The sequence below is a fragment of the Monodelphis domestica genome, chromosome 1 (assembly GCF_027887165.1).
Source record: "Monodelphis domestica isolate mMonDom1 chromosome 1, mMonDom1.pri, whole genome shotgun sequence".
Taxonomy (NCBI): domain Eukaryota; kingdom Metazoa; phylum Chordata; class Mammalia; order Didelphimorphia; family Didelphidae; genus Monodelphis; species Monodelphis domestica.
The window spans coordinates 325,356,489-325,369,667 of NC_077227.1; the positions used below are offsets into that span (position 1 = coordinate 325,356,489).

Below are 13,179 nucleotides of genomic sequence, written 5' to 3' on the forward strand. Positions count from 1 at the left end.
CCAGCAGTGCTATAGCTGGATCAAAGGGCAGACAGTCTTTTATCACCCTTTGGGCATAGTTCCAAATTGCCCTCCAGAATGGTTGGATCAATTCACAACTCCACCAGCAATGAATCAATGTCCCTACTTTGCCACATCCCCTCCAGCATTCATTACTTTCCTTTGCTGTAATGTTAGCCAATCTGATAGGGAGACAAACTATCTTGAGAGAACTGACTGAATTGTTGCACCATGATTCCAGTCTTCTAGTGTTCCATGGAGGAGTCACTGGTGGTAGTGTTGCTTGTTGAGACTTTTCTCACAGATGATACACTGTTAAAATGTTCCTTTGTATCTTTGTAATATTTGCTACTGTAGGTAAATTATAGAACCAGTAACATGTTTATCTAATCTAGTTATTTCATACTGACAGAAGAGAAAAGGTTTATGGGAAAAAAAGACTTTCCTTGTTTGTTTTTTTAATCTATAAGCTGAGATAGGAGCATGGAGTTCATGAGATAGTTTCTTTTTTTTGTGGAAATTTATGAGGTCATTTATGAGTAACATACCCCTTGACTGCTTTTGAACAGAGAATCAATAAGGTACAAGTAAAGTAGCCAGCTCAGAGCTGGAGAGGGAGGGAGATATGTTCATCAGAGAGCATTGGAGAGGTGTTTCTCTCACCTTGGAACACACAACAACACCTTGCATCCCACATCTGTCTGTAAAGAAATTGCCACTGAAGGATTAATAAAAGCTTGTTACATTTGGTGTGGAACAAAAAGCCTGGGGGAGGTAGAGGCCCAATAGAGAGGGGAGGAGAGTTGCCTTAACAATTTATGGGTTTCCCATATGTACAGAAATATTTATAGCAACTCTTTTTGCAGTGACAAAAAAATTAGAAATTGAGGTGCTCAAAAAGTGGGGAATGGCTGAACAAGTTATGGTATATGAATAGAATGGAATGCTCTTATGCTATAAGAAATGACAAAGGGGATGGTTTCAGAGAACCTGGGTAGACTTGAATGCCCTGATGCAGAGTGAAGTAAACAGAACCACAGAAACAAAAACAAAAATAACAAAAGACAACTTTCAATGATGTGATAACTCTGATCAATGCATTGGCTAACCATGATTCCAAGGGATTCAAGATGAAATATGCTGCTCACTTCCTGATAGAGAGATGATGAGCTCAGGAGTGCAAATTGAGACATATTTTTTGGACATTGCCAACATGGAAACTCGTTTTGATGTGTTTCTTGCTCTCTAAAAGATATGTGTTTAGGTTTAGAGGAAGTAGAAAGGAGAGATGGTGGATTTTTGTTTAAAAAAGAATTTTTAATTAAATAAAAGTATAGGCTTGAGAGTGGATGTCTACATTAAGCATAAAATCAAAGATGATGAGCCATGAGGAAGAAGGGAAACCAGATTGCCCTAAAGAGGGGCAGAAATGGAGTAGTCATAGCTTCATGCTGATTGGCAATGGGACTGCCCTATGGGTGGCTGCTGTTCTAAGAGCCTGGGCAAGATAGGTCACACTCATTCCTGCCTTCTGCCCCCTAAAATTATGGGTTCAGGTGCAAGTTCTTTCTGCTTTCCTTTTTTTTGGGGGGGGGGAATGGAGTGGAGTTAGAGGCCTAATTAAAACCCATCCCACAACTGATGTTATACAAGCCTGAGTATTTGCATGGAAACTGAGAGATGTTTGTCTTTTAATTGTGAAGATAAAGACATGAACCAAAACCTCATGTTCCCAGGGGAAACCTGAGTGGGTAGGAGTACAAACTAAAGATGTGATTTCTTTCTTTCTTTCCTTCTTTCTTTTTAAACCCTTACCTCCCCTCTTGGAATTACTACTGTGTATTGGTTCCACAGCAGAAGAGTGGTAAGGGCTAGGCAATGGGGTTAAGTGACTTGTCCAGGGTCACACAGCTAGAAAGGTCTGAGGCTAGATTTGAACCTAGGACCTCCCATCTCCAGGCTTGGTTCTCAATCTACTGAGCTACCCAGCAGCTGTCTCCTAAACATGTGATTTCTGAGAAGCCTCCAGGACTTACTTGGCAGGTATAATATAATATATGTGTGTGCATAAATCTATGTATATGTATATACATATAAAAAATGTAAAATTCTTTGTAGAATAAACCTTAGCAGGTTATTCCACTTTTGGTCATCTTGAATGACTAGAAGTTTTTTCTTCATATATTGAACTGAAGTCCCTTCTGATTGCTCTAGTCCTACTTTCTAGGATCAAGGAGCCTCTAAGTCAGAGGCTTGGTTTTTTTTTTTAAACCCTTTCTTTATGGAATAGTAAATACAATAAGAAAGAACTCTTTAAGAGGTAAATGGGTTAAGTGACTTGCCCAGTGTCACATAGCTAGGAAGTGTCTGAGGTCAAATTTGAACCCAGGTCCTCCCGACTCCAGACCTGGCTCCATTGTGCCACCTAGTTGCCCTTACAACAACAGTTTTTAACTTGGGTTCTGTGTGGATAGCTTTCAGGGAGTCTCTGGATTTCCTTGGGGAAAAATACATCTTTATTATCACTAACTTTTTTTTTAACCCTTACCTTCTGTCTTAGAATCCATTGGCGCCAAGGTAGAAGAGAGGTAAGAGCTAGACCAATTGGGGTTAAGTTGACTTGCCCAGGGTCACACAGCAAAGAAGTATCTGAGGACGTATTTGAACCCAGGACCACCTGGCTATCTACTGAGCCATCCTGCTGCCCCATTTTGGTTTATTTTCTAATACTATATATTTTATTTTATATGTATTTTTGTTTTAAAGACTTACTGAGAAGGTGTCCTTAGGTTTCACCAGATTTTGAAAAAGAGTGACTCTGCCTTTTCAGACTAAATATCCCTTGCTTCTTTAAATGACCTTTCTCTGGAATGCTGTTGAGTGTTTTGGCCATCCTGGGCATCCTTCTCTGTGTGCTCTCTAGTTCGTCAATGTCCTGCCTAAAACATGGCACTCAGAACTGAGCACAGTGCCCCTATGTGGTCTGACAAGGTTAGAGGACCAGAGAAGGACCACTTTCATCCTTCTGGACATTCTATTTACGTCCATGCAACTTATAGCCCCAAAGCCTTGGAACTTGGTTTTGACTGCCAGGAAGATAGGAGCAAAGGAGAGCTGACGCCAAGCCAGCTCTGAGTAAGACCTGTCCTTTGGACCCAGATGGGCAGTTGCAGCCAGACAATGACCTTCGTGGAGAAGATCCATATCAGAATTTGGATGATAAGAGCAATCCTTGATGGTCAGGAAAGGGAATAAACATTTAAATAGTGCCTGCTTTATGCGAGGCAGTGGGCTAAGCACTTTTAACAAATATTTGATCCTCACAGCAGTCTTGGAAGGTTGGCGCTATTGTTATCCTGTTTTACCATTGAGGTTAAATGACTCACCCAAAGTCACACACAGTTAAGTGTTCAAGGCTGAGTGAAGACTGAACAGTGGATTGCCACCAAGGCTTTACATGCAATTGGGCTTTGTGATGTGCCCTGAGAATAAATGTAAGAGGGAGCTATCCAAATGAGACCCATCAATGTTGGGTACAACATCTTTATTTTGTGTAACCTTGTCATGTGATATTGCATAGGATCTCAGTTTTATTTACTTTATGCAACCCTGGTATATCCTCTCTGTGGTAAAACATGCAATATATGTCTGGTCTGCAACATGCAGCTGTTGTAAGTTGTATAGTCTGTGCTTTACGACATGGCCCAGGTGTCTAGTCTTCTGCATGAAACAGTCATGTCTTGCCATTTTCTGTGTATCAACGTGGATTCTGCGCATTAATTCTTTCTCTGCTCTAAACCAGTTAATAAAAGTTTCTGATGTCTGTCCCCAGATGCTTATACCTGTGTGGTTTTAGGCGATTCACTTAACCTCTGTGGGCCTCACTTTTCTCATCTATAACAGGGAGGTTGGACTAGATGAGCTGTAAGGTACATTCCAACTGTAGGTCTATGATCCTTTGTACTTATGCATATGGGAAATGTCCAGGCTCAGCACATTCTTACTGGGGGAAGGTTAGGAGGGCTATGTCTATCACACATGAGATTTGGATCAGAAGAAGCTTCTCGTGATCTTGCATGCCTGGTGATGTCCTTGGTGTGTACCCTAATTGGGGAAGGAGGCTCTTATAAATAGGGCTCGGAAGGAGGGGAGGGAAAACATGTCAGCATCAAGGCTCAGGGCTATATCGGAACTGTATTAATTTTGTTCTGAATTTTCGGTGTCCTCTCTAAATACTGAAGATGCCCCCAGAACTGATACTACGACTTTTTTTTTTTAACCCTTTCTGTCTTAGAATCCATACTGTGTATTGGTTCCAAGGCAGAAAAGTGGTAAGGGCTAGGCAATGGGGGTTCAGTGACTTGTCCAGGGTCACACAGCTGGTTAGTGTCTGAGGGCAAATTTGAACCGAGGACCTTCCATCTGGAGGTCTAGCATGCCACCCACTGAGCCACCTTGCTGCCCCAATACCACAACTTTTAGCTAATCTTCCTTCTTCCCTGGGTCAAAGATAAAGTAGCCTCCTCTAGGATTTGTGAGTACAAAGTGACTCGGGGCTACCTGCTTTGCTGGGCAGTCAGACTGAGGGAGATTTAGCAATTTCAGAGGCCCAGATCAGCTTCTCTCTGTGTTTGGGTACAGAGAATGTTTTGCTAGTTGATTCTCTTGCTACTGACCTTGTTCATGTTTTAGTGAACTGTTTTATTTTCCTACAGGATTTTTGTGTTGTGTCTAACAGATCCTAACAAAAACTAACTAATAAAGGATCCACATACAAAGTGGAGACAAGACTGGCAGAGAACTTACATTCTGGTAGGGGATTAAGATAAGAAAGATCATTGTAATAGATGATATTAAAGCATAAAATACCTTAGGCAGTTATAGAACCCAAATTGAGGACAATCTGAGGGATATTCTGGATTTTCTGAGAGATGCCTTTTTTTGGGGAAAATTTTATTTAATTAGTTAATTTAGAACATTTTTCCTTGGTTACAAGAATAATATTTTTCCCTCCTCTCCCCTCACCCCTTCTTGTAGCCGATGCGTAATTCCACTGGGTTTTTTTACTTGTGTCCTTGATCAGAACCTATTTCCATGTTGTTGGTGTTTGCATTCATTTAGAGTCAACATCCCCAATCATATCCCCTTTGACCCATGTAATCAAGCAGTTGTTTTTCTTCTGTGTTTCTACTCCCACAGTTTTTCCTCTGAATGTGGATAGTGTTCTTCCTCGTAAATCCCTCCAAGTTGTTCGGATCACTGCATTGCCACTAATGGAGAAGCCCATTACATTCAATTGAACCACAGTGTATCAGTCTCTGTGTATAAGGTTCTCCTGGTTCTGCTCCTCTCACTCTGCATCACTTCCTGGAGGTTGTTCCAGTTCCCATGGAATTCCTGCACTTTATTGTTCCTTTTAGCACAATAGTATTCCATCACCAACTGTAAACCTTAAAATTTCTTAGACTTATAAACGTTGGAAATTTCACAATAGGAAATTTTTCAAGTATGAAATTTCCCAATGGTGAAATTTCCAACGTTTATAAGTCTAAGAAATTTTAAGGTTTACACAACATATACCATAATTTGTTCAGCCATTCCCCAATTTAAGGGCATCCCCTCATTTTCCAATGTTTTGCCACCACAAAGAGTGCAGCTATGAATATTCTTGTACAAGTCTTTTTCCTTATTAACTCTTTGGGGTACAGACCCAGCAGTGCTATGGCTGGATCAAAGGGCAGACAGTCTTTTATCGCCCTTTGGGCATAGTTCCAAATTGCCCTTCATAATGGTTGGATCAGTTCACAACTTCACCAGCAATGCATTAATGTCCCAACTTTGCCACATCCCCTCCAGCATTTATTGCTTTCCTTTGCTGTCATGTTAGCCAATCTGCTAGGTGTGAGGTGATACCTCAGAGTTGTTTTGATTTGCGTCTGTGAGATTCCTTTGAAAAAGATGAATATGGATAAAATATGTATTCCGACACCTGCAAAAGGTGTGAATTTCCATTGCTTGGGGTGTTTATTAGTTATTTTATTAAGGATGACTGACTTTAGGCCAGTATACAACCAAGCTAAGTCTTGGGATTTAGCCTTTGAAAGGAGGGCTGGAGAGGAGGAAGCAGCACTCAGATGGCGACCACCAGGCTCTTGCTGCAGGGAAACTTCATGACCTTGTGGTTCTACGGCCCCTCCAGGGAACCACGTGCATGAGGGAACTACGTGGCCCCAGGAGAGGATGGAACCACATGGCTCCAGAGATGGCAGTGGATGGAGCAAAGTGAGCATTTCCGGGACCAAGATGGGAGCTGAAGTACTGCAATGGATTGATGGAGTTCATGAACCAAACCTCTTGGATCCCCAGAATGGGTTCCTCAAGAATTCTGAGCTCCTAGAGCAGACAAAGGAGTCCTTGACCCAAGCAGGAATAGGAATGACAACAAACAATATCATAGTGATGTAAAGCAAAGGTGTCAGCCTGCAAATTGCATGTGGCACACTTCCAAGTGTTGACTGAACCAGATTTAAATGTAATTGGGAAATATTTTAAGAAATAAATATAAAAACCAAAGTAATATTTCATGTTAAAATGAAGCCCTTATTCAATCCAAAAAGATCCTTATGTGCTGTTAAGTGACCCCCTTTTCTTTAAAAAACAAATAAAGACCTTTACCTTCTGCTTGGAATACTGATAAAAGTCTAGGTAATTGGGATTAAGTGACTTATCCAGGGTCACACAACTAGGAAGTCTCAATGGCCAGTCATCTTCAAGCCTGGTTCTCTATCCCTTTTTCTGCCCCATGGCCCCTTTTTCTGTTTGGGTTTGATACCACTCAATATAGAAGAGCAAACCTATTTGGCCTGTAAGGCAGGCTTTAAAGGATGAATAGGGCTCCCACATGGGAAGAAGGGCATTCCAGGCATCCCTATGCAAAGCTTTAGAGGGAGGAGAAGTCATCATGTGGTCAAGGTGGAGAGAATAACTAGTTTGATCAGAGTGTAGAGGTTGGGAGGCTCAGATGGTGCAAGACCTAGAAAGCCAAGAAAAGGAGTTTGTATTTGATATTGATAGACGATGGGGAGACAAACAACCTAAAGACTTGAGCAGAGGAGGGATGCATTTAGGTCTGTGTCTAACAAAGTTAATTTTAGCAGTGGGTTTCATTAGAGGAGATAAGGTGTGGAGGAGGTAAAGCCTTTCATGAAGGTATTGCAATAATTAGGCCATTATGAGAACAGAAACAAGAGATGGTGTGGAGGAGGGGTTATTATTAAGACTTGGTGACTTATGTTATTGTTCAGTCTTGTCTGACTCTTTGTGACCCCGTTTGGAAAAGATATAAGAAGGATTTGTTATTTCCTTCTCCAGCTCATTTTATACAGGAGGAAACAGAAGCAGAGTTAAGTGACTTGCCCAGGACCACACAACTAGTAAATGTCTGAGGCCCAATTTGAACTCAGGAAGATGAATCTTCCTGACTCCAAGCCCAGCACTCTATGCACTGTGCCACCCAGCTGCCTTTACTAATTTATATATAATAACATATATAAACACTATACATAATATAAAATAAATCATATATAATGTAACTAATATATAAAAGGTAAGGGAGAGGAGTCAAAGGTAATCAATACTGTGAAATGTCATATATTGTCAATCCTGGCACCTACCATCTGATTTTTCTTATCAGATTCTTTGGGGGGAGCAGGATCAATAAGAAAGATTATGAATCTGAGCAGATGATTGTGGCATAATTGGATAGAGAGAAAGAATGAGAAAGAGGAGGGAGAGAAAGCCCATTGTTCTAAGTGACTGGTAATTCTTTAGACAATAAAGGTAAAGGCAAAGGGATGAAAAATTTAGGCAGAAAGATCATAAACTGAGTCTTGGATATGTTGAGTTTGAGGTGCTTATGGTCTATCCAAGTGGAAGTGACCTGTAGGGAATGGTAAGTGTGGGTCTGGCTTTCTGAAGAGGATATCTAATTAATGATGGCAGTTGAAACTGGGAGACTTAATGAGATTGTTCAGGGAGAGAGCACAGAGAAAAGAGAAGGGGGCGATCAGTCTTTGGTTGTTATTTAGTCATTTCAGTTGTGTCCAACTCTGTGACCCCGATTTGGGGTTTTCTTGGCAAAGATACTGTAGTAGTTTGCCATTTCCTTCTCCAGTTCATTTTACAGATGAGGAAACAGAGGCAAATAAGGTGAAGTGACTTGCCCAAGGCCTAGTAAGTGTCTGAGGCTGAATTTAAATTCAAGTCTTCCTAACTTCAGGTTTGGTGCTCTATTGTCACCACTTTGCTGCCCACATGAAACTATAAGCACCATTAAATGACAAATATATCAATACGGCCTGGGAATAGAAAAACAAAACTGAAGCCTCTTTTCTCAAGGAATTTATATTCTTAGGCAAAATAACATGTACATCCACAATTAGGTATGAAGTAAATACAAGTAATTTGAATGAGAGAAATGTGGGGAAGATTACAAAATACTTATATAGGAGGCAATATTTAAATTGAATTTTGAAAGAAACTGCATTCTCAGACGGGTAGGAGGAAGGAGGGTACTCCAAATATGGGGAAAAGCCTGGGCAAAAGACAGAGAGAGAACCTCTGGAAAACTCCACATGAAGGGAATGGGAGGCCCTTGAGACTTCAAGAGAGAAAACAGAGAAGAGTGGTTGGAAAGGGAGGAGAACCAGAAGAAGTGGGGTGTTTCTGAAGCTAAGAGATGAGAGCAGATCATGTTTTTTTTTCTTTTTATTTATTTTTTTAAAAGTATTTTTCCATGGTTACATGTTTCTCTCTCTTCCCTTTTACCTCCCCCTCCTAGAGCTGACAAGCAATTCCCTGGGTTATACATGTATTATCACTCAAAACTTTTTTCACTTTTGTAATAGAGTAATCTTAAAGCCAGAACCCCAGATCATATACCCTTATGAACAAATGATAAATCATATGTTTTTCTTCTGCATTTCTACTCTCACAGTTCTTTCTCTTGATATGGATAGCTTTCTATCATAAGTCCCTCAGGATTGTCTGGGATCATTGTATTGCTATTAGTAGCAAAGTCTGTTATATTTGATCATCCCTCAATGTTTCACTTTCTGTGTATAATATTCTCCTGGTTCTGCATATTTCACTCTGCATCAGTTCACGGAGATCTTTCCAATTTATATAGAAATCAAGCAGTTCATCATTCCTCATAGCACAATACTATTCCATCACCATCATATACCACAATTTGTTCAGCTATTCCCCAAGCGAAAGACAACCCCTCATTTTCCAATTTTTGAGCAGAGCATATTTATTCATTTACTTGCATTCATTTTTTTCTGGATTATACATGTATTATCATGTAAAACATATTTCCATATTGTTCATTTTTATAAGTGAATAACCTAATAAAACCAAAACCCTAAGCAATCAAGTGAAAAATCACATGTTTTCCTCTGCATTCCAACTCCCAACAGTTCTTCCTCTAGAGGTGGACAGCATTCTTTGTCCCAAGTCCCCAGAATTGTCCTGGATCATTGTGTTGCTAAGAGTAGCAAAGTCTATCACAGTTGATCATTCCACAATGTTGCTGTTAACTGCACACAGGGTCCTGATTTGAGGAGAGCATATTTAGTCAGAAGAAGCTGTCAATAGTGTAAAAAACTGCAAGAGGTTAAGGAAGATGACTGAAAAACAATTATTGGGTTTGACAGTTCGGGAACCATTGGAGCCCTTTGAGAAAACACTTCAGTGAACCCAGTGGTGGGGCCAGAACTAGACTGTGAGACTGAGGAGAGAATAATAGAAGGCAGAGAAAGACACAGTGGCCAGGCAGAGAAGACCCAAGTTCAAATGTGGTCTCTGACACCAGCTGTGTGATGCTAAACAAGTCATTTAACCCCACTTGCTTCAGTTTCCTCATCTGTAAAATGAGCTGGAGAAGGAAATGGCAAACTACTTCAGTATCTTTGCCAAAAAAGCTTCAAATGGGGTCACAAAGAGTTAGGTACACCTGAAACAAACAACTAAGCAGCAAGGAAGGAAGAGAAATCTAGGAATGAATGAAATGAGAGAGCTGGGAGATAATTGGATGGAGAAGAGTCAAGGTAAGCCTTTTTTCTTCTTTTTTTTCTTTCTTTTTTTTTAGGTTTGGGAAAATCTGGACATTTTAAATGAGTGGGAGCAGAGGGCAGTTAGGTGGCACAGTGCAGTCTTGGACCTGCAGCAGGAAGACTCATTTCTGTGAGTTCAAATCTGATCTCAGACACTAGCTGGTAGAAGCTGAGGAAGTCATTTAGGTCTGTTTGCCTCAGTTTCCTTCTCCGTAAAATGAGCTGGAAAAGGAAGTGACAAACTAGTATCTTTGCTGAGAAAATTCCATGTGGGGTTATAAAGGGTCAGATGTGACTGAAAAAAACTAAATGAGGCATATTTGTAGGTAGATAGGGAGAAGCTAGTGGTGAGAGAGGTTAAAGAATCATGAGAAGGGATGATTATTGGAGCAAGATGACCCCCAGATCAGGTTGCCAACCCCTTTCCCTTCCCCAGGTTCTTCCTTGACTCATAAAGTGGTTCCACCTCCCACAAGCCCTTGCCCACAAATACCATAAACACATAGTAATAGAAACACCCATAATTCCCATTCATTTTTGGAAGGGAAATAAGTAGTTTGTTTCTCTAACAGAATCCCAGGTCTGAGTTTTTTTTTTTTTAAGATTGTCTCTTATTGGTTCATTTCTGAATTTTTTTTTAATTAAGGGTCTTGATGGAAAACATTGTTGGTTACAGCTTCATAAAAGACAAAGCACCAGTTACATAAATGTGAGTGATTAACCATTTTTGAAAATTCATTTCCCCAGCTTCATATATAGAATTGATTTTTGGATAACTAAACAAGCCTTTCTAGTTTTTTTTTTTTTAAGTTCTAAATAGTCGAAGTATTTAAAGGTTCATTGAGTTCTCCAAGCCAGTGATTTTAGGGCATTCAGATCACATCTCCATCCTGAACTCAGTGAGTTTGAAAAATCTTAAAGGGGAAAATGTTCAATGAAGTATATTTTCCATCCTTTTGGATTCCAAAACTTGGAGAATTCATTAGGTCTCAAAATGGGACCATTTTATAATTTCTTAATTTAAATATAAATTCAACCTACCTCATAAAGTTGTAAGGAAAATATTGTAGAAGCCTTAAAACACTAGAGAGATGGGATTTGCTGTTGTGTCTGCCTCTTTTCAGACTGGGAGCTTTAGGACTACTTCCTGAAGAGATGACTTATTGCTGAAAAGGGCTTGATGTTTTCATAAGATTCAAAAGATTCCAAGTGGCCCCTTGGTTGTCTGCTCCTCACTTCCCAGCAAGGTGTAGGAGTGTCATATATTTGTTAAGAGAAGAATTTCTGGCTGACAGCCTCTTGCCTGCATCTCTCTAGATGCCCAGATGTGATTCTTGGCAAGGGGCAGAGAGAGGGAGAGTCTTTCTCTGCCTCAATATAATGGTGATCCCATTGTTGGTCTCTACATGGAGTCTGGACCCAACTAGGCTGGCTTATATGGGGCCCCCCTGGCTACCTTTGCATTTCTTTTCCATTCCTTTCCTTTAGTTGGTAATCAAAGAATTTTGAAAGGTTCCAGAGTTCTGTGAGTGATGGTGACATTGCCTTCTTTTTTTTTAAAGAAAAGTATTTTATTTTATTTTATTTTTTAATTTTTAAACATTATTTTATTTGGTCGTTTCCATACATTATTCACTGGAAACAAAGATCATTTTCTTTTCCTCCCCTCCCCCCCCACCCCCCCCCCACCTTTCCCTCTCCCATAGCCGACGCACGATTCCACTGGTTATCACATGTGTTCTTGACTCGAACCCATTTCCCTGTTGTTAGTATTTGCATTAGAGTGTTCATTTAGAGTCTCTCCTCAGTCATATCCCCTCCAACCCTGTAGTCAAGCAGTTGCTTTTCATCGGTGTTTTTACTCCCACAGTTTATCCTCTGCTTGTGGGTAGTATTTTTTAGATCCCTGCAGATTGTTCAGGGACATTGCATTGACACCAATGGAGAAGTCCATCACCTTCGATTGTACCACAATGTATCAGTCTCTGTGTACAATGTTTATTTGGTTCTGCTCCTTTCGCTCTGCATCACTTCCTGGAGGTTGTTCCAGTCTCCATGGAATTCCTCTACTTTATTATTCCTTTTAGCACAATAGTATTCCATCACCAACATATACCACAATTTGCTCAGCCATTCCCCAATTGACGGGCATCCCCTCGTTTTCCAATTTTTGGCCACCACAAAGAGTGCAGCTATGAATATTCTTGTACAAGTCTTTTTCCTTATTAACTCTTTGGGGTACAGACCCAGCAGTGCTATAGCTGGATCAAAGGGCAGACAGTCTTTTATCACCCTTTGGGCATAGTTCCAAATTGCCCTCCAGAATGGTTGGATCAGTTCACAACTCCACCAGCAATGAATTAATGTCCCAACTTTGCCACATCCCCTCCAGCATTTATTGCTTTCCTTTGCTGTCATGTTAGCCAATCTGCTAGGTGTGAGGTGATACCTCAGAGTTGTTTTGATTTGCATCTCTCTGATTATAAGAGATGTGGAGCACTTCTTCATGTGCTTATTAATAGTTTTGATTTCTTTATCTGAAAACTGCCTATCCATGTCCCTTGCCCATTTATCAATTGGGGAATGGCTTGATTTTTTGTACAATTGATTTAGCTCTTTATAAATTTGAGTAATTAAACCTTTGTCAGAGGTTTTTATGAAGATTGTTTCCCAATTTGTTGCTACCCTTCTGATTTTGGTTACATTGGTTTTGTTTGTACAAAAACTTTTTAATTTGATGTAATCCAGATTATTTATTTTGCATTTTGTAACTCTTTCTAATTCTTGCTTGGTTTTGAAGTCTTTCCCTTCCCAAAGGTCTGACATGTATACTATTCTGTGTTCGCCTAATTTTCTTATAGTTTCCTTCTTTATGTTCAAGTCATTCACCCATTTTGAATTTATCTTGGTGTAAGGTGTGAGGTGTTGATCTAAGCCTAATCTTTCCCACACTGTCCTCCAATTTTCCCAGCAGTTTTTATGAAATAGTGGATTTTTGTCCCAAAAGCTGGGATCTTTGGGTCTGTCATATACTGTATCTTGCTGAGGTTGCTTGCCCCCAGTC

At 40.2% G+C, this 13,179-nt stretch overlaps 1 protein-coding gene and 1 non-coding gene across 4 annotated transcripts in view; both read left to right on the forward strand.

Moving 5' to 3' along the window:
* DEGS2 (delta 4-desaturase, sphingolipid 2) overlaps positions 1–13,179 on the forward strand; it is a 155,527-nt gene that overhangs the window by 54,066 nt on the left and 88,282 nt on the right. The gene's annotated exons all lie outside the window — the stretch shown is intronic.
* Positions 6,186–6,245, forward strand: MIR7250 (microRNA mir-7250). The gene has a single exon (NR_127435.1). It is a non-coding gene; the product is annotated as a microRNA mir-7250 (primary transcript).